Source organism: Megalobrama amblycephala, linkage group LG1 (genome assembly GCF_018812025.1).
Source record: "Megalobrama amblycephala isolate DHTTF-2021 linkage group LG1, ASM1881202v1, whole genome shotgun sequence".
NCBI classification, from domain to species: Eukaryota; Metazoa; Chordata; class Actinopteri; order Cypriniformes; family Xenocyprididae; genus Megalobrama; species Megalobrama amblycephala.
The window spans coordinates 6,800,654-6,825,485 of record NC_063044.1 but is presented as its reverse complement, the minus strand read 5'-3'; the positions used below and the strand labels follow the sequence as shown (position 1 = coordinate 6,825,485).

The window sequence follows — 24,832 nt, the reverse complement described above, 5'->3', positions numbered from 1 at the left end:
AAGTTTTACAGATATTGTTTGTGTAATAAACTTACATTCTTAAACGCGATTCTTAGTGCGATTATGAAATCGCAAAGGCTGCGATTATTTTTTTTGCACAGCTTGTCAATGAACTATGGCTCCAAATGCTAGCCATAAAGCTCTGAGAAGCCACATATTAAATAATCGCAGCCTTTGCCATATCGCGTGTGATTTTATTGCGATAAATCATGCAGCCCTAATGTAATGTATTGTTTACTGTGTTAAATGCTTAAATGATCCACGCTGTCCTCTTTGTTGTTGCTTAGCGATTTTTGCGTTCTTTAACTACGGCAGTTGACAGTTTACTTCCGGCCGCCGTTACCATTCCATCAACATCTGTTGCTTAAAGTCCCTATTATTGAATCTTGCCCCCTTTTAAAAAAGTTTGGGCACCCCTGGTATAGAGCATACATGCTTTTGGTTTTGATGCATTAAATGTCTCAATTGTTTTATGTCTGTTTTTGTCCTAGACCTGATGACACTGAAAGAGGCGAGTCATGAACTTAATGAAACGGAAGAAGAGAAAAAACATTACAATAAACATCCTGATTTCATGACTGGACAAAGATTGACACAGGCTAAAAAGTGTTCCTCACAAAAAAAAGCTCAAAAGACAGGAACTAAAAGTCATTTCACCTGCCAACAGTGTGGAAAGAGTTTCAGTGGAAAAGGAAACCTTCAAGTCCACACGAGAATTCACACTGGAGAAAAGCCTTACACCTGCCAACAGTGTGGAAAGAGTTTCAGTCAAAAAGGAAGCCTTATAGGCCACATGAGAATTCACACTGGAGAGAGTCCATTTGCCTGTGAACAGTGTGGAAAGAGTTTCAGTGGAAAAGGAAACCTTGAAACCCACATGAGAATTCACACTGGAGAGAAACCTTTCACCTGTCAACAGTGTGGACAGAGTTTCACATTTAAAGGAAACCTTAAAGTTCACATGAGAGCTCACACTGGAGAAAAGCCTCACACCTGCAAACAATGTGGAAAGAGTTTCAGTCAAAAAGGAAGCCTTATAGGCCACATGAGAATTCACACTGGAGAGAAACCTTTCACCTGTCAACAGTGTGGACAGAGTTTCACTGTAAAAGGAAGCCTTACAGCCCACATGAGAAATCACACTGGAGAGAGTCCATTCACCTGTGAACAGTGTGGAAAGAGTATCAGTGGAAAAGGAAACCTTGAAGTCCACATGAGAATTCACACTGGAGAGAAACCTTTCACCTGTCAACAGTGTGGAGAGAGTTTTACACATAAAGGAAACCTTAAAGTCCACATGAGAACTCACACTGGAGAAAAGCCTTACACCTGCACTCTGTGCGGGAATGACTTCACACGGGAACAAAACCTTAGGGAACACATGAATATTCACACTGGAGAGAAGCCTTTTACATGTGATCAGTGTGGAAAGAGTTTCAGATTTAAAGGTCAACTTAAGTGCCACATGAGGATTCACTCGGAAGAGAACTGTTTTAGAAGTCGTCGCTGTGGAAAGAGCAGAGGTGTAAAGAGTACCTGAAAACCATACTTGAGTAAAAGCAGAAATACCTGACAGCAAAAAATTACTCCCATTACAAGTTAAAAGTGACAAATTCTAATACAACTCGAGTAAAAAAATCTTGGAGCATCTAATTTTAACATTATTTTAGTATTTTACTCATGCTAAATGTAGGCTCAGAGATGCACTAGTCTTGATTGATTTGATTGATGAGAAATCATGTTTATTTTCTAAAATCAAAATAAAACTGAACACCTCAACATTGTAATAAATGAAGTCTACAAAAAGTCTCAGTTAAGCGCAAGTGCCCAAAAATGCCACAAGTAACCAATATCCTTCATAAAGGTCTTGTCAATACAGAGGATAAATAAAATAATGTTAAGACTATGACTCTGCCTGACTTCCTTGCTGTTCCTGTTTGCTCCTGTCTTGACCCTGCCTGTACGACCACGATTGTTTAATAAAGCTGCAAATGGATCTCCCCAAGTCTGCCGCCTCGTTACAATAACAGACAAATCTAAATTAAGCTTGTGATGACACATTGATGTCCTAAGACACTAAACGATCAGTTTGTGTGAGAAACTGAACAGTATATGATTTTTTTTTTTTACCTCTAATACACCACTATGTCCAACTGCCTTGAGCATCCGGTGCATGTAGTGTGTACACGCTCTGGTGTAGTTTAAAGGATTAGGCCAACATATCTCATGTAATGAGCTGGGATCTGTGGGGTCATTAGAGTATATTAAAAATGTTTTAGTCAGGAATTTTCCAGTAGTAAAAAAAAAAAAAAAAACCCGTTTCCCATCCCGTCACACTGGTACTCGAAATGTTTTTCCAAGGTTGGCAGGTCTGGTTTTTGATTGTATTGAAAATGAAGTTAGACTTTACTATTAATTGTCACAGACACGTCACGCTCCACCATCCACCAATCACAGCGCACTCAATCACCGGAATACTGATCACCGCCACCTGCACCTCATTCACTCACTCATCAGCAGCACTATATAGAGCACTCACACACAGCACTCCATGTCCGGTCTTGTTTGCAGATACTCACGTTAATGCTTACCTCAAGGACTCCCCGCTCCATACTTACCTGTCTCCAGTGTGTCTCGATCTCCCAGTGTGTTCTGTCTCCATTGTGTGAGTGCTCTACCATTCTTCAGCGATCTCCAGCTCCAGCGTGTTCAAGGACTCTTGCATCTAAAAAGAAAAGGACTGTAACTATCTCTATTCATCTCTACATACTCCAGTTTTACCATTGCTGCATTCCTGATCTCTGCTTATGCTCACTGGTGTCAATAAACTACACTTACCTGCTTATATCTGTGTCTGACCCCTCTGTAACGTAACAGAAGACTGGACCATTACCGAAGAACCAGTATGAGCCAACCGGATCCTTTCCAAGCACTTGTTGATGCGCTTTGGCGTACTCTCACCACCAATCAACCACCGTCACCATCTCCCGTCACTTCTCCCTCACCTGCACCAGCAGTAACCACCGTCAGCACCGTCAGCTCTCCTTCACCACCAGTGTACGCCAGTCCCTTGGCTAAGCCAGCGCCCTACTCAGGATCGGCGGAGGACTGCAGCGGATTTCTGCTGCAGTGCGAACTGGTCCTGGAGATGCAGCCGCACCTGTACCCGAACGATATCTCCAAGATAACATTCCTCATCTCTCAGTTAAGCGGCAAAGCATTAAAATGGGTAGACTCCATCTGGTCTCAACACGGTGCAGTCACTCAGTCATATTCTGTTTCTATTTCCCATTTCCGGGAGGTATTCGGGAAACCGATTACTGATAAATCTGCTGGTGAGAAACTTTACAATATTAAACAAGGATCAATGTCTATTTATGATTATGCTTTGCACTTCAGAACGCTTGCGAACAGGCTTTGATTACCACCTACCGTCAAGGATTGGAGCCTCGGGTGCGGCTGCATCTCGCTGCATACGAGGATTCCATCGGCCTAGAGAACTTCATCCAGCTTTCCATCCGCTCCGCCACTCGTATGCATGCGTGTCTTCAAGAACACCAGGACCAGTCACTTCGCAACATGCTCCTCTGCCGATCTGAACCCGTCAGCTCCCCAGAACCAGCCAACGAACCCATGGATGTAGAAAACTCTCGTCTAACTCCCACTGAACGCCAACGTCGGCTGACCCTGAACCTGTGTCTGTACTGTGGCGCTCCTGGGCATGTGATTTCTGCATGCCCCACACGACCTCCACGGCCCATGGTGAGTGCCATTATATTCCTTCTATTCAGAAAATGAAACCACTCACCACTGTCGTCAACCTTACTGCTGCTGAAATCTCTCTTACAGTGGTTGCGTTCCTCGACTCAGGGTCAGCCGGCAACTTCATCTCCGGCGCCCTCTGCCAGCAACTTCGTCTCAAGACCTCTCCGTCTCCGATGATCCACCAGATCAACTCCATAACTGGCAAACCTCTCAGCCGTAAGCACGTCCGCTGTGTGGTAGGACCCCTCAAGCTACAAGTTGGACTTCTACATCTAGAGGAAATACATCTGCTGATTCTGGAGGATTCCACCGCTGACGTGGTTCTAGGGCGACCCTGGCTGGAGCAGCACAGTCCCACCATCTCCTGGAAAACCGGCGAAACCTGTTTCTCTCGTTGCTTCTCTGAACTCCCTGTGCCTTGTACTCCTCCTAAAGAACTTTCCATCTGTGCAACATCCATCGAGAGTCCAGTGGAGAAAAGTTCCATCGACATTCCAAAGTGTTACGCCCCCTTCAGTGATGTCTCCTGCCCTCAGAGGGCTTCCAAGCTGCCTCCACACCGGCCATGGGACTGTGCCATCGATCTGCTTCCGGGTGAACCAGTGCCAAGGGGTAAGATCTACCCCTTATCCATCCTGGAGGAGAAGGCCATGGAGGAATACATCAAAGAGGCCCTTGCTCAAGGTTACATCCGCCCGTCTACTTCCCCTGCTGCTTCCAGCTTCTTCTTTGTGGCAAAAAAGGACGGAAGCTTGAGGCCCTGCATCGACTACCGTTCACTCAATAAAATCACTGTCAAGTTCCAATATCCCCTTCCTCTCGTCCCAGCGGCCCTGGAACATCTCCGTGGTGCCACTGTGTTTACGAAGTTGGACCTCTGCAGCGTGTACAACCTCATCCAGATACGCGAGGGGGACGAGTGGAAGACCGCCTTCATCACACCTACCGGCCACTACGAGTACCTCGTCATGCTGTACGGCCTGGTCAACGCCCCCTCCGTATTCCAGGATTTCATACATGAGGTGCTCCGGGAGTTCCTCCACCGATTTGTCCTGGTATACATCGACGATATACTCATCTACTCCCAAAGCATGGCAGAACATCGCCAACACGTTGCGGAGGTCCTCACCCGTCTTCGTCAGTTCCATCTGTTCCTTAAAGCTGCTCCTTCCATCAGCCATCAGTATCCTTCCTGGGCTACATCATCGACCACAGTGGCATCCGGATGGACGAGAGGAAGGTGGAATTCATCACCACCTGGCCAGAACCATCAACCATCAAAGAATTGCAACGCTTCCTTGGATTTGCCAACTTCTATCGCCGGTTTATCAAGAACTACAGCTCCATCACTCATCCTCTCACCAGTCTGCTCCGTAATAAGCCCAAGTCTCTGTCCTGGACACCAGCTGCCACCAACGCCTTCAACTGCCTCAAAGAAGCCTTTACCACCACTCCCCTCCTCATTCACCCCGATCCAGTGTTGTCACAGCAGCAGGGGACACCAAGTAGGCTCCATCCATGCGCCTTCTTCTCCCGCAAGCTCAGCCCGGCGGAAGTCAACTACGACATCGGTGACAGGGAACTTCTAGCCATGAAGCTGGCCTTGGAAGAGTGGAGGCATTGGCTGGAGGGAGCTAAACATCCATTTCTGGTCCTCACTGATCATAAGAACCTTGAATATCTCTGTGCTGCAAAAAGATTGAATCCAAGACAAGCTCGTTGGGCCATGTACTTCTCCCGGTTCAATTACACCATCTCCTATCGGCCAGGTTCGAAGAATGTGAAAGCTGACGCTCTCTCCCGTCTCCATGCTCCTGAAGAGAAGTCTGAAGAACCTGAGCCGATCATTCCAAGTTCTCTCATTGTCAGCCCGATTACGTGGTCAGAAGAGACCATTCCCTCCTCCAATGCCTCCACGAACCCTCCGCCAGGCTGTCCACCTGGCTTGCTCTACATCACCTGGACACGACGCACTCCTACCATCCATTCAGCTCACACATCACTAGGCACTGGTCACCCGGGGGTCAATGAAACCCTCTCATTGCTAAAAGAACGCTTCTGGTGGCCAGGAATGGCAGCCGATGTCAGAAGGTACGTGCAGGGCTGCAGGGAGTGCGCCATCTCCAAAAGTCCACGCCATCTACCATCCGGCAAACTCCATCCTCTGCCCGTTCCCAATCGACCCTGGTCACACCTAGGAGTGGATTTCGTAACGGACCTTCCAGCATCCGATGGATTCACCTGCATCCTAGTCATCATCAATCGTTTCTCCAAGTCATGTCGTCTCATCCCATTGAGAGGCTTAACAACAGCCATGGAAACTGCTGTTCAACCATGTATTCAGGTATTTTGGAATTCCTGAGGATATTGTGTCTGATAGAGGACCCCAGTTCGTCTCTCGAGTGTGGAAGGCCTTCCATTCGCTCCTACGTGTGGCCGTCAGTCTAACATCTGGATACCATCCGCAGTCGAATGGGCAGACGGAAAGAAAGATCCAGGAGATTGGCTGCTTCCTCCGTACCTTCTGTCATGACCACCAGGACTCTTGGAACCAGTACTTGGGTTGGGCCGAGTACGCCCAGAACTCTCTCCGGCAGCCGACTACAGGACTCACTCCATTCCAGTGCGTACTCGGTTACCAACCCCCACTGTTCCCCTGGAACGGGGAACCATCGGACGTTCCAGCGGTGGACTACTGGTTCAGAGAGAGCGAGAGGGTCTGAGACTCAGCACACCACCAGTTGCAACCAGCCCTGCGCAGACGCAGGATGACAGCTGACCTTCGCCGTTCCGACACCCCTGTGTACCAGCCCGGACAGAAGGTATGGCTGTCCACACGGGACATCAGACTGCGTCTGCCCTGCCCAGCTGGGTACTGTCACAGACACGTCAGGCTCCACCATCCACCAATCACAGCGCACTCAATCACCGGAATACTGATCACCGCCACCTGCACCTCATTCACTCACTCATCAGCAGCACTATACAGAGCACTCACATACAGCACTCCATGTCCGGTCTCGTTTGCAGATACTCACGTTAATGCTTACCTCAAGGACTCCCCGCTCCATACTTACCTGTCTCCAGTGTGTCTCGATCTCCCAGTGTGTTCCGTCTCCATTGTGTGAGTGCTCTACCATTCTCCAGCGATAGCGAGCTCCAGCGTGTTCAAGGACTCTTGCATCTGAAAAGAAAAGGACTGTAACTATCTCTATTCATCTCAACATACTCCAGTATTACCATTGCTTCATTCCTGATCTCTGCTTATGCTCATTGGTGTCAATAAACTACACTTACCTGCTTATATCTGTGTCCGACCCCTCTGTAACGTAACATTAATACTACTATAATTATTACTATAACTTGTTGTGATCATCTTGTCTAGACGATTGTTTTGTACACTGTACAAAATGGATTCATAAGCAGGTTAGATTTAAAACATTAATCTCAATTTAATATGTCCCCATAATTATTTATGTGGTAAAGAAAATCTCTGTAATAAGTGCACAATGAATATACATTATTATCCCTTAAATGTCACCCTAGACTTGTCTGAACTTGTTAGTTCATCTTTGGCTCAAAGCCACTTGCTGCGAACTTTTCTTCGTGGAAGCTTCACGTTATTATTTCCCAAATGTAGTTTTAGTATTGAGGTCAAAGTCCACTTGCCTTGCGTTTGCAAATTTGAAGTGTTTTCCCCTATAGCAACGACTTTCTTCTTGCATGTTCTGCAGACAGGATGATCATAATTTCCCTCGGGACTTTTGTAAAAGCCACACCTCAGATTTGGTCCTTTTAGAAGTCTGAAATCTCCCGGCGCTGTCACTGCCTTCTGCCATTTTTTTTCTCATTCAAAAAACAATGTTGCGTGCTGTGTCTGCATCAGACTGATCCTGGCTGTTTTTCAAAATTGTAATAATCAAACACCGTTTTAATGATAATTACATTTTAAATTTAAATATTGATAATTTTATATTTTATTTAAATATTAATAATCTTATATTTTAAATATTACTAACTTTCAGTACCTTTTACCGTGGTTTATCGTGAATCCTGTAATCGTTCCATCCCTAATTGTGATGCATATGCTTTGTGGCTAGTATTTTGATGTGTTCAGTAGTTTGTATGAACATTTTAAAACAACAGAGAAGACTTGGCCTGTGTAAAATCTACATCATTTCCTGGTAAAATTATCACTCAAGGTATTGTTGCACATATTCTCGCTCTTCTGACTTCATCCGGTTCAACAACTTTGCCTTGAGTATAGTTATTATAATAGAATTGGCTGTCTGCAGGTTTACATGTGTCCCCTCCATGCCCATGGTGTTTGATTGGTAGGCAGACAGGCTCTTTAAGCCTATACATTTATACTGTGCAGTAGTTTTTTTTAGATGACCAGGGGAATCCTGCCTGGTTCACCTCATCTCCCTGACTCCGTTACTCAAGGTATTATTTAAATGCGGTGCCATGTCCATCACTAGGCACACTTGCTAATGTGCAGTCAACATTTACATTATGTTTGGTTAAACATATAAAGCATATAAAGAAGCTGGATGTATTTTGTTTTTAACAAACAGTGTAATGAAATATGTTAATGATAACTTGATTTTTAGCAGATCTAAAGTCAATTTATTATCACACACATTTTGTCTACACAAGTTCCAGCTTGTTTGGCAATTTTGAACAGCAACATCCCTACCTGCAAGTACATCTCACAGGATCTTTTATCTTTTTTTAATCTTCTAATCTTTTTTTAAATTGTTCAGGTTTCCGTGTTTCATCGAGGCGGTGTGTGAAGAGACCATGGTCTGAGGAGGACATACTAGCTGTGATGAAACATATGAGGCCTTTTATTGAAAACTGTGTCACTGTCACCAATGAGCAGTGCCTGAAGTCCAAGGAAAAGGAACAACCGATCTTGGAGACAAGATCCATTCAAAACATTTGAGATTTTGTACGCAACAGAGGCTTGGCCTTTAAGAGGCATTCAAATGCTAAACACTAAATGCACTTTTGGACAGCCTGAACCTTTACCTTTCTAGGCATGTTTTAAAAGATGGTGTCCTGTGCTCAGAAATGGTTTAGGTAACTTCATTTATTTTGCTCACAGGATGAGCAATGCTTAAATATCAGCCTATAAGTCAGGAAATACCATCAGTCCCTTTCAGTATGGTTTGGCATTGTAATAACATAAATTTTGTCTTTTGACCTGCTCATGATACATGTTCTTTGGAGTGAGTAAGGATGGATAGCAAATACATTGTTTGTGTCATGCACTTCAGTCACAAATGTAGAGGATATTTTAAGTTAAACATCTTTGCAAAGTTCATTTCCAATTCTCGCAAGCTCCTTAACTAAAACACAAGAGATATTTGTCTTGGAGGTATCCAGTTTAAAAGCCACAAGACTCAACACCTTTATAAATAAACCATTTGTAAAATTACCCTGATTGAACTGTCACATTAAGAAAATGTTCAATAGCCATTTTTTGTAACTCAGATGTTCTCTCCTTTACAGGGCAGCCAAAACCCCGTAGATGGTTTTTGAAAGTCTTCAGACTTGTTTGTAAGTCTAGAGCTACTTTGTAATTTGTTAAAAAGTTTCCTCACATTCTCACTTGCTGTGACCATGATCCTCTCACCTTTTTTGGAGAGGATCCTCCATCTGAGAAATCTTCGCACTATCTGTGTGGGCACATGTGTAGAATCATTGAAAAACCCAATAAATGACTCAAATGGAAAAGTCGAGGTTGCCCACAATGGTCCCCAGTTGCGCACACTTGTTGTCAAATGAATCAGTAAATGCACATGGAAAGAAACATTAACAGGTCCATATGACCTTTCAAAATCTAGCACAAATTTGTGAAGTGCCTGCTCTGTCATATCAATATTGCAAACTTTAATGACATCCTGAAGAGGAATGTGCATAGCAAAAACTAATAAAAAAACGGTTCAAATACTTCCTATTCAAAATTCCATTCAAAACTGATAATGCATAAAACAGCAAAAATGATCTCCATTCAGCTGCTTTCCAGAACTTCCAGTCATCAAATGATCTTGGTGCCCTTGTGATCTCTACTGGTGGTTTAATAGCAAGCAGCTCTTTATTGACAGTACTGGTTTTTGTGCCTATGTACCAGTCTTTGTCATGGTGCTTACTGTGTAGCCAGAGAGAGGCGTGTTGTGTTGTTGTGCCAAGGCAGACACTATGTTGATATTCAGGAACAAATCCACTGATAATGTTAAACTTCTGAAGTTTCATCAGAAGCAATGGGCCTTTCACACCCATTACTGGTTCAGATGAGGTTATGCATAGTAAAACTAGGCGTCATAATCTCCATATATGGTGATTTTGGGGAGGAGACAGGGTGGAGATGCACGTACGCACAATCTCCCGCTGACTGGGATTTATAAAGGGATTTGTGCGCAGGTTCTGGCGTACTCATGGTTTTATAAATCTGAATTTTTTTTTAAAAGAATTTAGCTTTTGCACTTACATACACTTTTAGGATGAAATCTACGCAAAGTTGTATAAATGAGACCCCAGGTGAGTAAAACGTGAAGTAGAGATGATAAATGGAATGCTGAATGGTAATACTGTCCTTGATGATGTTGTAGGTGAGAAGAGTCTGAATGGCGCTGGAGTCTTGGAGCACAGGAGAATGGAAACACTCACACACACGAGGAGAAGCACACGAGGAGAAGCACACGAGGAGAAGCACACGAGGAGAAGCACACGAGGAGAAGCACACGAGGAGAAGCACACGAGGAGAAGCACACGAGGAGAAGCACACGAGGAGAAGCACACGAGGAGAAGCACACGAGGAGAAGCACATGAGGAGGATAGGAGACGTTGGAGACAGGTAAGTAGTTCGTCTGGAGTCCTAGAGGTAAGCATACAGGTATGTATGTTGCAACGAGACCAGACAGTGAGTGTGTGTGAGTGTTGGGTTCTTGTAGTGAGCTTGATGAGTGCTGATGATGAGGTGCAGGTGGCGGTGATCAGAACTCGGGTGATTGAGTGCGTGGGAATTGAGTGAGGGTGGAGCCTGACGTGTCTGTGACGATTTCTTCCCATGTATTTAAATTTGATCAAAATCTTTATACCTCTTCTTTTGACGCTAATGCTTCATCTTAGTTTTTTCATAAAATTCGATCTATGATTTCTAAAATGAATGACCACAACAGAAAACTTACAGTTGAGCATATCTTTATTTTTGAAGCCCTTTCTAAGTTTGGTTTTGGTAGATCCTTTATTAAAATGATTCATACCCTTTACAATGGAATAAATAGTTGTGTCTTCTTGACTTCCGGCACTTTCCCCAGATTTTCTGTGGGTCGAGGTATTGGCCAGATTTTCCCCCATCTCACCTTTTCTTTTTCTGTTGGCTGCCGAGCTACTAAACTTGCATATAAAACACTCAAGTATTGGCATAAATATTGGAGAGAATTCTTTAATAATTATTCAGTTATCGGTTAGTCTTTTTCATAAAAATGAATCACAAGTCTATGTTGCCATAAGTAAGTTTAATCTTTATATGTACATGATTCAGATCAAGTTTCTGTCAATGGCATTAAAACAAAAAAAAATACTATGTTGCTGGCTGCAGAGAGACGGGAGAGTCCTGCTGACTAAGACTGAGGGAATATCACGCCTAGTTTAACCTGATCTTTCCCTATATATTGATATTGATAATAAAACTATTAAATCTATTGAAATCTATCTGTTGTTCTGTTTTATTTGGAGAAATAAAGTAATGTGTTCAAAAAAAGTCCTTGGTAAGAAGGAGGGTAACACTTTAGATTTGGTCTTAATGCTTTAGATTTTAAAACTATCATCCAGATATTCAAAATTAACTGAATTAAGAGTTTTGTTTCTAGTAATGGATGACCCTGGATTTGGATCCCTAACCTAATCTTCAAACACTTAAATTCTTACATTCTTGTAATATTAAGTGCAGCAAATTACTTATCAAACTCTTGAATTTCCACAAACAAGCTCTAGATTCCTGGAAGATGCTTTCAAACCATCTTTCCCACACACGTGTATTATGTGGAATAATGAAAATGTAACAAATCCCTTTTTTTTTTAAATGAATGGATGAGTCAAAATATATTTGTTTCTGATTTGTTTAGTGCTCAAGGAGTCCTTCTCTCTTTTTCTGATGTTGTGTCTTTGAAAGGTGCTACAATTTCATTAAGAGACTTTAATAAGGTGATTAAAAGTATTCCTGGCAGTTTAAAAACTTTGATTAAAGATTTGTTTAAACAATCATATTCCTTCACTTGCAATCAATGGTGTTCATGTATTAGATAAAAAATGTAAAAACTTCTTTATTAGAAAATATTTTTCTTCAATAACCTTCCCTAAAGCACAATCTAAATGGAGTATCTGTTATCTGAACTCTGATTTAATTAGATTAAAAGTAAAATTAAAGAACTCCATTTTAAAATTGCTCTTACCTTGTAGTTTATTTTTGAGCAGGTTTTCTGAGAATGTGTCTTTCTTTATGTTCCTTTTGCAATCCTGAAGAAGAATCAGTTCTACATTTGTATTATCAGTGCTCATTCTCAAAGTGCTTTTGGTCAGAAGTTACCATGTTAGTTTTCTTCTGCTGTAACAAACTGGTACAAATGACTGAATCTATCATTTTCTTGTCTGATTCTCATTCTCAGGATGTTATACTTGATTGCACTGTTTTACTACTTTGTCTTCTGGGTAAATTTCATCTTCACAAAGCCAGAATTATCCACTGTAAACCCAATTTTAGTTTTTACTTAATTTAAGAAAATGTCAAAACATTTCAAATCAAAGGTGTCGGAAATGTTTAACATCCTTGAATTTGTTGTAAAGAACCTTTAAATTTATAATTTAATTTACATTGACAAAATGTAATACTGTGTTGATTTAATTATTATACTCTTTTGTGATGTCTGTATGCCCCCTATTTTATTGCATTTTTTCTATATGTATACTTAACGTACAATTTAAAAAGAAAATTGTGTTTCAATTTAGATGGACACATGAATGAACTTGTACAACCTTTTTAAAATGTTTGTTTGTATCTTATTTGTCCCTTTTTATTTTAATACAAATATTATCTGATAAAACAGATTTCTATGCACTTCTGTGATTTTAGACATTGCTGTGTGAACAGGACTTTTATTTTGGAGTGATGACATGACGTCATAAGACTGCGCCGAACTCCTGCACCTGCTGTGATTCTGCTGAAGAAAGGTTTGTTTTAACAATTTAATCTGTCTAAATCTATAGAAACAGTTCAATGAATTATATATTTGTTTTTTAACAAGCGATGTGAAATGAGTTAATTTACTATTTAATGTATTTATTTATCTAACTGTAATCGAGGATATTTGTGTGAGTAAAACTCAGTAAACCTGCGTCTCATTTCTCTCTCTCTATATATATCATAAATCAGTTTATCATAATGAACACGAGTTCAGTCTCTGGCGAGTCATGATGGAGAAACTGAACTTTTCAACTCCGAGTCAATTGAATCAAACACTTTGAGAAATGATTCAGTGAATCACGACACGTGGTGCTCAAACAGTGAACATGAACGAGAACAACAAACACTAACAAACTAAACATGTTTTCATCAAAGTGTAATCATTTAAATATCTGTATTTCACTAAATACCAAATGTAGATAATAAATGCCTAAATATGAAGTGTTTATTAATATGCAGCTTTAGTTTTGAGTGTTTTTAACAGGTCAAGGTTAACTCTGTTATTCTCTTCTTACAGATGGCTTTTATTAAAGATGAGACTGAAGATATGAAGATAATTATTAAAGATGAGACTGAGGACATGAAGATTGAAGATATTGAGGAACAAACAGGTTGGTTTTATTCTCATAGTTTTATTGATCCTAAAATGTCCAGCTCTACAGAAATAGAGAATATTTAGTGCAACATTAAACTAGTGCTGGGCGGTATGACAAATTTATATCACGGTATTTTTCAAAATTATATCGGTTTCACGGTATATGACGGTATTTTTTTCCCGTATGCAAGCCTGCGCGTTAATCACATTTTCTACTGATTGAGAGAGGGAATACTGCAGTAGATTGACTAGAATGCCTTATTTTACTGTCATGATGAGTGAATATTGTAGAAAAATTCTACACTAGAGTTAATATAGGTTTACAAAGCCCCACAAAATGATGCTGTGGGGAGATAGAAAAAAAAAGTTGAGGGCACCTTTTAAATGCATTTAAAAAAATCTAACCCTATATTACAACAAACTGCCAAAACGAGGGAGAAACGCGGAAGAACATTTAAACTGTCTAAGGATATTTTCAGTACATTTACGAGCACTAGAGTCTCTGAACAACCGACACACGTCAGTTTAACACAAAGAATAAAGCAGTTAAATTTTTGCCCATTCTTCTTTGAATTGTCAGTCTATTTATTAACTTACATCGTCTTCTGTGTAGCAGAATAACCCATCGTGTCATTGCGGTCATCATCAGACGTACAGTTCAGTGTCCTTTGCATAACGTTACATTTCATTTGAAGAAGGCGTGATGAAATATGTGCGCATACACGCTGCTGGTTCATGTTAAGAGCACTAGAGTATATGAAATAGGTCCATAGAAAACTTAAACACGCTCTCTCCGGTCTATATAATATGATCCATGTAGAGAACGTTGTTAATCTCATCACTGTGCTCTAGGGCTGCACGATTAATCGCATGCTTTTGTCATGCGTGTCTCGTCAGTAAAGCCGGTTCTGTGATTAGCGGTAAATGTCCATCACCTGATTTCAAATGGAGTGGCACTTAATATACAGAGCCATAGTTCGCAGACAAGCTACGCAATATCGCGTTCGTAATCGAAAGCGATTCATCTGCGATTATGAACACGATATTGCGTAGCTTGTCCGCGAACTACGGCTCTGTATATTAAGTGCCGCTCCATTTGAAAGCAGGTGATGGACATTTACCGCTAATCACAGAACCGGCTTTACTGATGAGACACGCATGACAATCTCGTGCAATTAATCGTGCAGCCCTACTGTGCTCCACACAGAAACCGCTCTATCTTGCGCGCCGTGTGTAGTTTTAATTCTCCGCTGTAATCAAGGGCTGAATCCGAAATCGCCCCCTATAACTTTAAATAGGGCATTATTTGAGGCGACAGCCATTTGTAGTGGCGTCCGAAACCATAGTGGACGTTAAGTGCACTCATTCAATCTCACATTGAACCGCAATAACTAATGTACAGCCGATGCACACACAACGGCTGTCCGAATTCACTCACTCGTTTTCATTCACTCTTTCAAGTGAACAATATAAGTGGATAATGTAGGGAATAGTGAATGAGGCTTTAGGGGGTGATTTCGGACTTACCATAGACTGTGATGCGATCTCAGCTGTGCTCTCACTACAGTGCAACAGTGAAACGGGACCCTCTCAAACAGTGACGAGCTGCGCCTCGTTCTGAACGTTGGTAAAGCGACACATACCGGTATTGTGGTATCATCAAAAATCATATCATAAAAAAAATAAATACCGGTATTCGGTATGAACCGGTATACCGCCCAGCACTACATTAAACCCAATATCTACTTCTGAATAGAGAACAATGAAATAAAAATCTTTTTGAAAGTGCTTTACTTAAATTAAACATACCTGAACATAAACAGCAGTTATTGAACATTAAATCAGGCAAAAAATTATTTTATAAAGAACCATTTAATGTGTGAGTCAGCAGGGCAAGTGTTTTGAACAGAGTGGTCAGTGAACTGCTAATATTTGATGAAACCAGTGAAAATATTCACCTTGTCTTTTGTGGTACAGGTGTAGGTTAGAAATCAATAAGCACTGGCAGATGAAATGGTGTGAAAATTACATGTTGTGACAAAATTATTATCCTCGTTCTACCGGGATTTCTGACATACTCCAAAGCGTCTGCATTTCTTTTTACACGAGGGAAAAAATTCGTTGAAAATTCGATTTCGTTGAGTCCAGTGTAACCTTCTTCCTCTAGTAATATAATGATGTTTTTTGTTTGCTTTCACTCTACCATCCTGAAATCTACTGATATAGAAACTGGGGAGTGATCAGATATTAGAATATTATGATATTTAGAGGATCTTGAAGGTTAATTTGAAATCGATTAGAAAATAGTCAATCCTTGTATATGTAAATTATGAACATTAGGAAAAAAAGAAATGGTCCTTGTCAGTAGGATGATGGAGTCTACAAATAGCAAGTATATTCAATAACTGAATGAGGTTACTAAGAACAGTAGCTGAGTTAGAAGGTTTGGGAGTGCCTATTCATTAAAGGGTCCAATATACAATTAAAGTCCCCTCCAACAACAAGATGAGTGGAGTCGATATCAGGAATGATATTAAAACAGATTGGAAAAAATGTGGCTCATCTAAATTAGGAGCATCAAATGTAACATGTTTCTCTAAAATAATGCCCGTCACAATAAGATAAGATTAATACCCGGTTTAGTGGACAAATGTTGAAAAGGAATATTCTTATGTATTAATAAAGACACTCCACAGGCTTTTGAAGAGAAGGTAGAGAGGTACATTTAGCCTATTCACTTGCATCTAAGTCTGTAAGCACAGGAATGTTTAATATGAGTCTCTTGTAGAAACTATATGTCTGCATGCAAAGAATTCAAATGTGCGAAGACAATATTATTTAAACCACACACATTCCTGCTCAGAATATTCAAATGCTTCTTGAAGGTGCCCTAGAACCCTTTTTCACAAGATGTAATATAAGTCTAAGGTGTCTCCTGAATGTGTCTGAAGTTTCAGTTCAAAATACCCCATAGATTTTTTTTTATTCAATTTTCTAACTGCCTATTTTTGGGCATCATTAAAAATGTGCCGAATCTGTGCGTGCCCCCTTTAAATCCTCGCACTCCCCGCCCCAAGCTCGCAACTCTATAATACATTGAATAAACAAAGTTCACACAGCTAATATAACCCTCAAAATGGTTCTTTACAGAGTGTTTGTCATGCAGCATGTCTAATCGCGTAAGTACAGTATTTATTTGGATGTTTACATTTGATTCTGAATGAGTTTGATAGTGCTCCGTGGCTAAAGCTAACATTACACACTGTTGGAGAGATTTATAAAGAATGAAGTTGTGTTTATAAATTACACAGACTGCGTGTTTAAAAATTAAAATAACGACGGCTCTTGTCTCCGTGAATACAGTAAGAAACGATGGTAACTTTAACCACATTTAACAGTACATTAGCAACATGCTAACGGAACATTTAGAAAGACAATTTACAAATATCACTAAAAATATCATGATATCATGAATCATGTAAGTTATTATTGCTCCATCTGCCATTTTTCACTGTTGTTCTTGCTTGCTTACCTAGTCTGTTGATTCTGCTGTGCACAGATCCAGACTTTAATACTAGCTTGTCTAATGCCTTGAACATGAGCTGGCATATTCAAATATTGGGGGCGTACATTTTAATGATCCCAACTGTTGCGTAACAGTCGGTGGTATGTTCAGATTCGCCTGTTCTTCAGAGGTCTTTTACACAGATGAAATTTACATAAGAAGGAGGAAACAATGGAGTTTGAGACTCACTGTATGTCATTTCCATGTACTTAACTCATAATTATTTAACTATGCCGAGGTAAATTCAATTGGCACCTTTAAGGGAACTCATCAGCATGAAATAATCCATAGGGTAAAATGAGAAATGAATTAGTAGACACATAGGTATTGTTAAATGTGCAAAACAAAAGAAAAAACAAACATTTCTAATACAGAGATGAGTTGGCATAATTCTAACCTAATAAACTCACTTCTAGAATCCCTGCGAAAGTCAAAACACCCCATTTAAAGTTGTATGCAAAAGTCTATGAACCCTTGACAATTTCCATGATTTTCATTTATAAATATTTGGGTGTTTGGATCAGCAATTTCAGACACAGTAATATTTCAGTAGTGAAATGAGGTTTATTGGATTAACAGAAAATATGCATAAAAACGAAATTAGACGGATGCATAAATTTGGGCACCCTTGTCATTTTGTTGATTTGAATACCTGTAACTACTTAGATCACTGATTAATTGGAACACACAATTGGTTTGGTGATCTCATTAAGCCTTGAACTTCATAGACAGGTGCATCCAATCATGAGAAAAGGTATTTAAGGTGGTCAATTGCAAGTTGTTGTTCTCTTTGACTCTCCTCTGAAGAGTGGCAACATGGGGGCCTTCAAAACAACTCTCAAATGACCTTAAAACAAAGATTGTTCTACATTATGGTTTAGGGGAAGGCTACAAAAAGTTATTGCAGAGATATAAGCTGTCAGTGTCCACTGTGAGGAACATAGTGAGGAAATGAAAGACCACAGGCACAGTTCTTGTTAAGGCCAGAAGTGGCAGGCCACATAAAATATTGGAAAGGCGAAGGATGGTGAGAACGGTCAAAAACAGTCCACAGACCACCTCCAAAAACCTACAACATCAGCTTGCTGCAGATGGTGTCACTGTGCGTCGGTCAACAATTCAGCGCACTTTGCACAAGGAGAAGCAGTATGGGAGTGATGGGAGTGATGCGAAAGAAGACTTTTCTGCACACACGCCACAAACGGAGTCGCTTGAGGTATGCAGACGCACATTTGGAAGCCAGCTTCATTTTGGAATAAGGTGCTGTGGACTTATGAAACAAAGATTGAGTTATTTGGTCATAACAAGGGGCGTTATGCATGGTGGCAAAAGAACACAGCATTCCAAGAAAAACACTTGCTACCCACAGTAAAATTTGGTGGAGTTTCCATCATGCTGTGGGGCTGTGTGGCCAGTGCTGGTACTGGCAATCTGGTTAAAGTTGAGGGTTTGGGTTGGATTCACTCAATATCAGCAGATTCTTGAGAATAATGTTGAGGACTCGGTCACAAAGTTGAAGTTAAGCCGGGGCTGGATATTTCAACAAGACAATGACCCAAAACACTTCTCAAAATGTACTCGGGCCTTTATGCAGAGGAACAAGTACAATGTTCTGTGATGGCCATCCCAGTCCCCAGACCTGAATATCATTGAACATCTGTGGGGTGATTTGAAGCGGGCTGTCCATGCTCAGCAACCATCAAACCTAACTGAACTGGAGATGTTTTGTAAGGAGGAATGGTCCAAAATACATTCATCCAGAATCCAGACACTCATTACAGGCTATAGGAAGCGTCTAGAGGCTGTTACTCCTGCTAAAGGAGGCTCTACTAAATATTGATGTGATTTTTCTGTTGGGGTGCCCAAATTTATAAAACTACAAGTGGGCTACCATCCTCTGGGAATGAGGACAGCAGCATGTCCAGTTCCTCTACAAAGGTACCCAGTTGGCCTGGGGGGCGATAAATTACTACGATATGAATTTGAGATTGTAATTGCATGAAACTCAAATGAATTGTAGCTGCAAAGAGAGGAATGAGTCGAGTATTTCCAATTGTCAGAAATGAGAAGACCTGTGCCCCCACCCCTCCAGACTGGCGAGGGGTATGAGAGAAAGTGAAGTTGTTAGAGAGAGCAGCAGGGGTTGCTGAGACTTCTGGACGAATCCAGGTCTCAGTCAAGCCCAAGATATTGAGAGAAGAATTAGTAGCAAAGGCTGGAATGACCCACAGAGACAGAGAGAGGAGTATTAGTGTTAGAAGAGGAGTAAATAGGGCGCAGGTTAGAAACATTGCACTGCCTTTTACGTGGGTTAGTGGAGCGTTGTCGAGAGACAGCAGGAATGTGTTGAAAGCACACGCTGAGGATAAGGAAAAGTGTGAGGGAAGGAAGAAACTTAAGTGTCTACCAGTGTTGCTGTTCGGTGGAGTCGCGCAGGTCTTTACCCGAGTCAGTCAGAAACACAAGATCAAGTGAAGTTTGCAGTAAAGTGGAGTAGACTGTATATTTTCAAATTTTGTAGTGATTATTATTTGTTATTTATGTTTTTAAAAATATATCACATCATATCTTGACGGTTACTGTGTCTAGAAAGTTCACATGCTCAAAGTCTAGACTGACTGCATCTTTAAATGTGTTATTATCAGTGTCCTACATGATTCACTCAACCCTGTTACTTCTGACATGATTTTCCTCCTTTCAAAACCAGAGGATTTCTTAAAACTGTGACACCCAGGAAGTGACATCATCTGGGCTCTTTCTACAGCATGATGGGAGGACAAGAAAATAATCTCAATCCATTGTCTCAGTTTTTACACAAATTAATGACTGCATTCATCAACCCTGTTACCAAAGTTACTGTAAGAAGAGATTTTGCTCAAGTTACACTCACAACCCTGTCAGCCATTCTGGAAAGTTCATTTATTTCATACATTTTGGTTTTACTATTTATTCCTAAAAATAACAGTGTTGAAAACTGTATTGAAAATGCCTAAATTCTGGTAACATTCCTGGAAACAGTGAAGCAGATATGAAACAAATGTAAAATACGTAAATATTTAGTTTGATCTGATTTTGACAATCAGTATGAAACTTTCTCAAACTTCCCTTTACTGAGCTAGAAAAGAACATTATGTATCATTTCATAGTTTCTAAATATGCAGAAGTGTTTGAATCTTTCTAACATGAATGTTGTCATTAAAGGTGGTAAAGAGGATGTTTTAGTCGACTGAGTTTTTGAAATGAGCGCATGCGGAAGAACAATCCCCCTCCTCACAGCTCATTTTAAGTGAACGCCTCCCAAAACAAGTGCACGAGTGTTTGTTTACCACAGGCATTCGCTGTGTTATTAAGCCGGGCACACATTTAACAACTAGCTAAAACATTCTGACTATGCTCAACATACAGCGATAGTTTCCTGCTCCTGAAGCAGATTTATATACTATGGAATTTGAACACCGACTGTAATCGCAGACTGAACGCATCTGGCTCTGACTGGACGCGTTTGAGCGCGATCAGTCATAAGTATCAATTTACATTCATAATCGGCCTTACAATCGTTAAGCCGCGCACACACTTAGTGGATTCATTATGTCGGACTCACCGCAGGTAACTCATAATCTGCAGTTTTTACTCCTGTCTCCTGACAAAAACATTGCATGCGGAGCGTGGAAAGTTACTAGAGCGCGCAGCTGCGCGTCTCTCACAAGGAACGTCACGGCAGTGATTGACAAGCCAGAGGGCCAATCCGCGCACGCCTCTCACAATGGCAGTGATTGACAAGCCAGAGGGCCAATCGTTTACGCGATGATCGCGTAAACGATTGGCTGATGTTTTTAAGGCCCTACCTCATGCACAGATGATGTATATTAATATTATTACTTTCAGTGCACCTAATAAATAGTCTTTTATCAGTTAGTAAAGACTGTTTCAAGTAATATTGCAAAAATGTATAAAACAAAACATCCTCTGTACCACCTTTAAAAGTTCAGTATGTATTTGATAGTTTATCTAAATGTGCAAGAACATGAATGTTGTTCAGCATCATGAATGAATGAAGAATAAACACCAACCTCTTTGTTCTTCAGTATCTTCAGTGTGTTTCATTCTGCAGGGTTCTGGATCACTCATGTTCTCACTGTCCTCCTTAATAAACTCAGTCTTTGCAGTTTTCAGCTCTTCCTGATGCTCTTCTGATGGGAATATTCCAGCATTTATTGATGAACTGCTGTGGGAGGAGCTTCATTGATGATGTGCCTACTGTGGGAGGAGCTTCACTGATGACGTAACTGCTGTGGGAGGAGCTTCATTGATAGTGCTCTGTAGTGGGCAGAGCTTCACTGACTGAACTGCAGATTGGTTGGAGGAGATGATCTGCCCAAATCAAAAATATCAGTTATTGTGTTTGTTTTTATAGGGTTAAAGACCAGAAATCAAATTTTAGTATCTGCATCAAATTAAATGTACAAAAGCGAATTTAAATAGAAAATCCATTAAATGCAAGTGTCTATTTTAGTTTCAAATTACTTTTGTGAAAACCAAATGTATTAATGTCCAATCATCATTTAGTGTAACAGATATATTTATGTAAAAATGAAACAACATTCATTTTGACCAGTACTTAATAAAGTATATAAAAGAGTAAGAGATCATACTAAATTTCATTATATTTTAAATTATTAAAAAACTTATTGTTGACAAATGAGTGAAAGCTAGTGGTTTGAATGATAGTGATAACGTATAAAGATTTAAAATGACAATTAAAGAGTATTTTGGGCTTCACTGTGATCCTTCAATACAGTGTTTGAATGTCAGAAAATGATTCTCTTTCTAAATATGCCTGACGCTAATGGCACTCATCTTCAACAACCACTGCTGCTAAACATTTTACCAAATAAAAACTAAACATTTAGTTTTAGATAAATTAATTTATTTAATTAATTGCACAATGTAGTGATTAAATCACAATTTAATCGCATGTCAAATTTGGCTGAGAAATTACCCCCAAAAGATCATCTAAGAGACATTACTAAAAGTAGCTTTAAATATTTTATTTGATTCAACATGAGGGTGAGTAAATGATATTTATTAATATGGAAATACGATTTATTTATTGAAGTTATACTCTAAAAAAGAACCTAAAACTACCAGTAGGTGGCAGTAAATGTCTTAATGAGTGATTCATTGAGTCCTTCATTCATTTGATTCGTTCAAACTGATGATTCATTCAGGAATTAAGTAAAGGGCTCTCTTTATGAGTGCACCACTAAATCATTGATTCACCCGATTTCATTCAGAAACAAAACGAAACACAACATCATTTAACAATAACATCATATAATAACAACATCATACTAAATTAAAAACAAAACATTTATAATAGTTTTAGATAAATGGCTATATTAATAAAAACATGCTCCAGAAAGTGATAATGATGTCCATTCAGTGAATGAAAGCTTTACAAAAATTGCAAATAGTTTAAGTAGAAATCTAAGATCTCAGAGTTTTTCTCTAAGTGAGATCTTTCCAGCAGGATTTGTGAGTCTGAGACGGGGATAGTTTTCAGTTTCTGCACATAAAACTGTTACATGTTAAATCTCTAATTACTGTATTACAATGAATCTTATCATAAAATCAAACCATGTTTCATAGTTATAGTTAATTCATACTTATTTAGCAGCAGTGGTTGCTGAAGATGAGTGTCATTAGGGTTTGTTTTTGTATTATTGGTGTTTTATCCGTGTCATGTTGTGAGAAATAACAGTATTGTCTTTCAATAGAGCAGTTTATAAGATTTTCTCATATATCCTGACTCCAATAATCAGTTTCTAACAGCAAACACTCAGAATAAAGTGAGATTGATGTGAATGTCTTGTTGAATGAGTGTTGATAGTCTGAGGATCATCAATATTAACAGAGAAACTGCTGAAAACACTCTTTATTTCATGTCAATAGTTCCTGTTTTCACCTCATTTATTATGCTGATGTCTTCAGATCTGCTGTAAATTGACACTTAAAGCTCATTTCATTGCTGTCAGCAGACTGAGGTGATTTAATGACTACAGATATGTACAATTATTTTTGTCTTTGTGTAGAACTGTTTTCCTTACCATTATCCATATTTGGAATAATTTTGTTACATTATATTCTGTTATCACTTATATATATAAAAAATAAACCCCGTAACTGATATATTTTTTTATTTTGGCAGATCAGCTCCTCCCACACTGGGATTCATCATCAGTGAAGCTCCTCCCACAGCAGTCACATCATCAGTGAAGCTCCTCCCACTGGAATGCGTCAATAAATGCTGGGATATTCCCATTAAAGGAGCATCAGGAAGAGCTGAAACAAGTCTGAGTTTATTAAAGAGGACAGTGAGAACATGAGTGATCCAGAACCCTGCAGTTTGCATGTAAACTGAGACAAACAGGTGTTTAGGCAGCCAACGTCACAGTATGCTCCAGAGCTCGCACCTATGTCAAAAGTGCGACCTAAGTTTACATGTGATCATGGAAGCGTTTAGAGTAGCAGTCGCATTTATGTTGGTGCAAACTCTTCTCGTGTGTTTGCATTTGCAAATACAGCTGCTCCATTATGTCGAGGAGCAGAGACGAATGAGTGCTCAGAGATCAGCAATTTTGCAACAACTTCGAATCATTCACTTCAAGAGGAATTCGGGATTCTTTTTTGGGATTCTGATTGGCTTACGTGGGCTTGAGGTGCTCGTTACACTCTTGACGTCATATATACACGGGTACGTGTAAATGAACACTTTTCTGAAAACTGACATGTGTGCACGATGTTATTTTTGAAACTGGAGAGGTTGAAATGTCTGTTTATGAAAATAGCCGCCCATTCTTCATTTGTTCATGATGCTGAAAAACATTCATGTTGTAAAGATTCATCAACACATTTAGATATGCAGTTCTTCTAATATTCAACAAATGGTCAGTAAAGTGAGATTTGAAAAATTTTCATATTGATTGTCAACATCAGGTCAAAATACAGATTATTTTACATTTATTTTATATCTGGTTCAAAATTTGCAACAATGTTACCAAAATTTTGTTTCAAAAAAAAAAAAAAAAAAAAAAAAAGTAATATCATTAAACACCATAGACTGTAAAAAAAAGATGGACGACGCGACGCCGCTTCCTTCCATTGTATTGAACTGAAGCCAAAATGGGCTGATGAATGGGCGCTGACACGTTACGCAATACGTCAAAAAAAAAAAGTTTGGAGCCTGGGCATGCGCAGAAGGAATCGTCAGTGGAGCCGGAGGCGGAGTCGCGATATCAAACTTCCGCCCAGACGACTGCGTCATCATTCATGTATTTTAAATAGACTATAAAAATTATACACAATTTCTACCTATAAAATAATAGGCTATTCTGTTTCTAGAGCAATATTTTTGAAACAGCAAATTCAGTAGATAAAATCAATATAATATGCCACTAGAAACAACTCTAAATCATCAGAAACGGTCCTGCCATTTTAAATCAAGTTCAACTAACGTTACAGGAGATCGATTGCTGTAATTAGAGTAAGCTATCATTAGTTTTGTCCTGCTAATTATTATTTTATACCCAAAAAAATAATAAGTAACTGCCAGATAACGATCACCTGCTTTTTCCCGACATGGTTAACATTAGGTGCG

The 24,832-nt window shown here is 39.8% G+C and overlaps 1 long non-coding RNA gene across 1 annotated transcript; it reads left to right on the top strand.

Annotated features, from left to right (window-relative positions):
- Positions 1–12,961: 12,961 nt before the first annotated feature.
- LOC125243848 lies at positions 12,962–23,376 on the top strand. Its single transcript, XR_007179145.1, has 3 exons — positions 12,962–13,002; positions 13,533–13,626; positions 21,342–23,376. It is a non-coding gene; the product is annotated as an uncharacterized LOC125243848 (long non-coding RNA).
- The last annotated feature ends 1,456 nt before the right edge of the window (positions 23,377–24,832 follow it).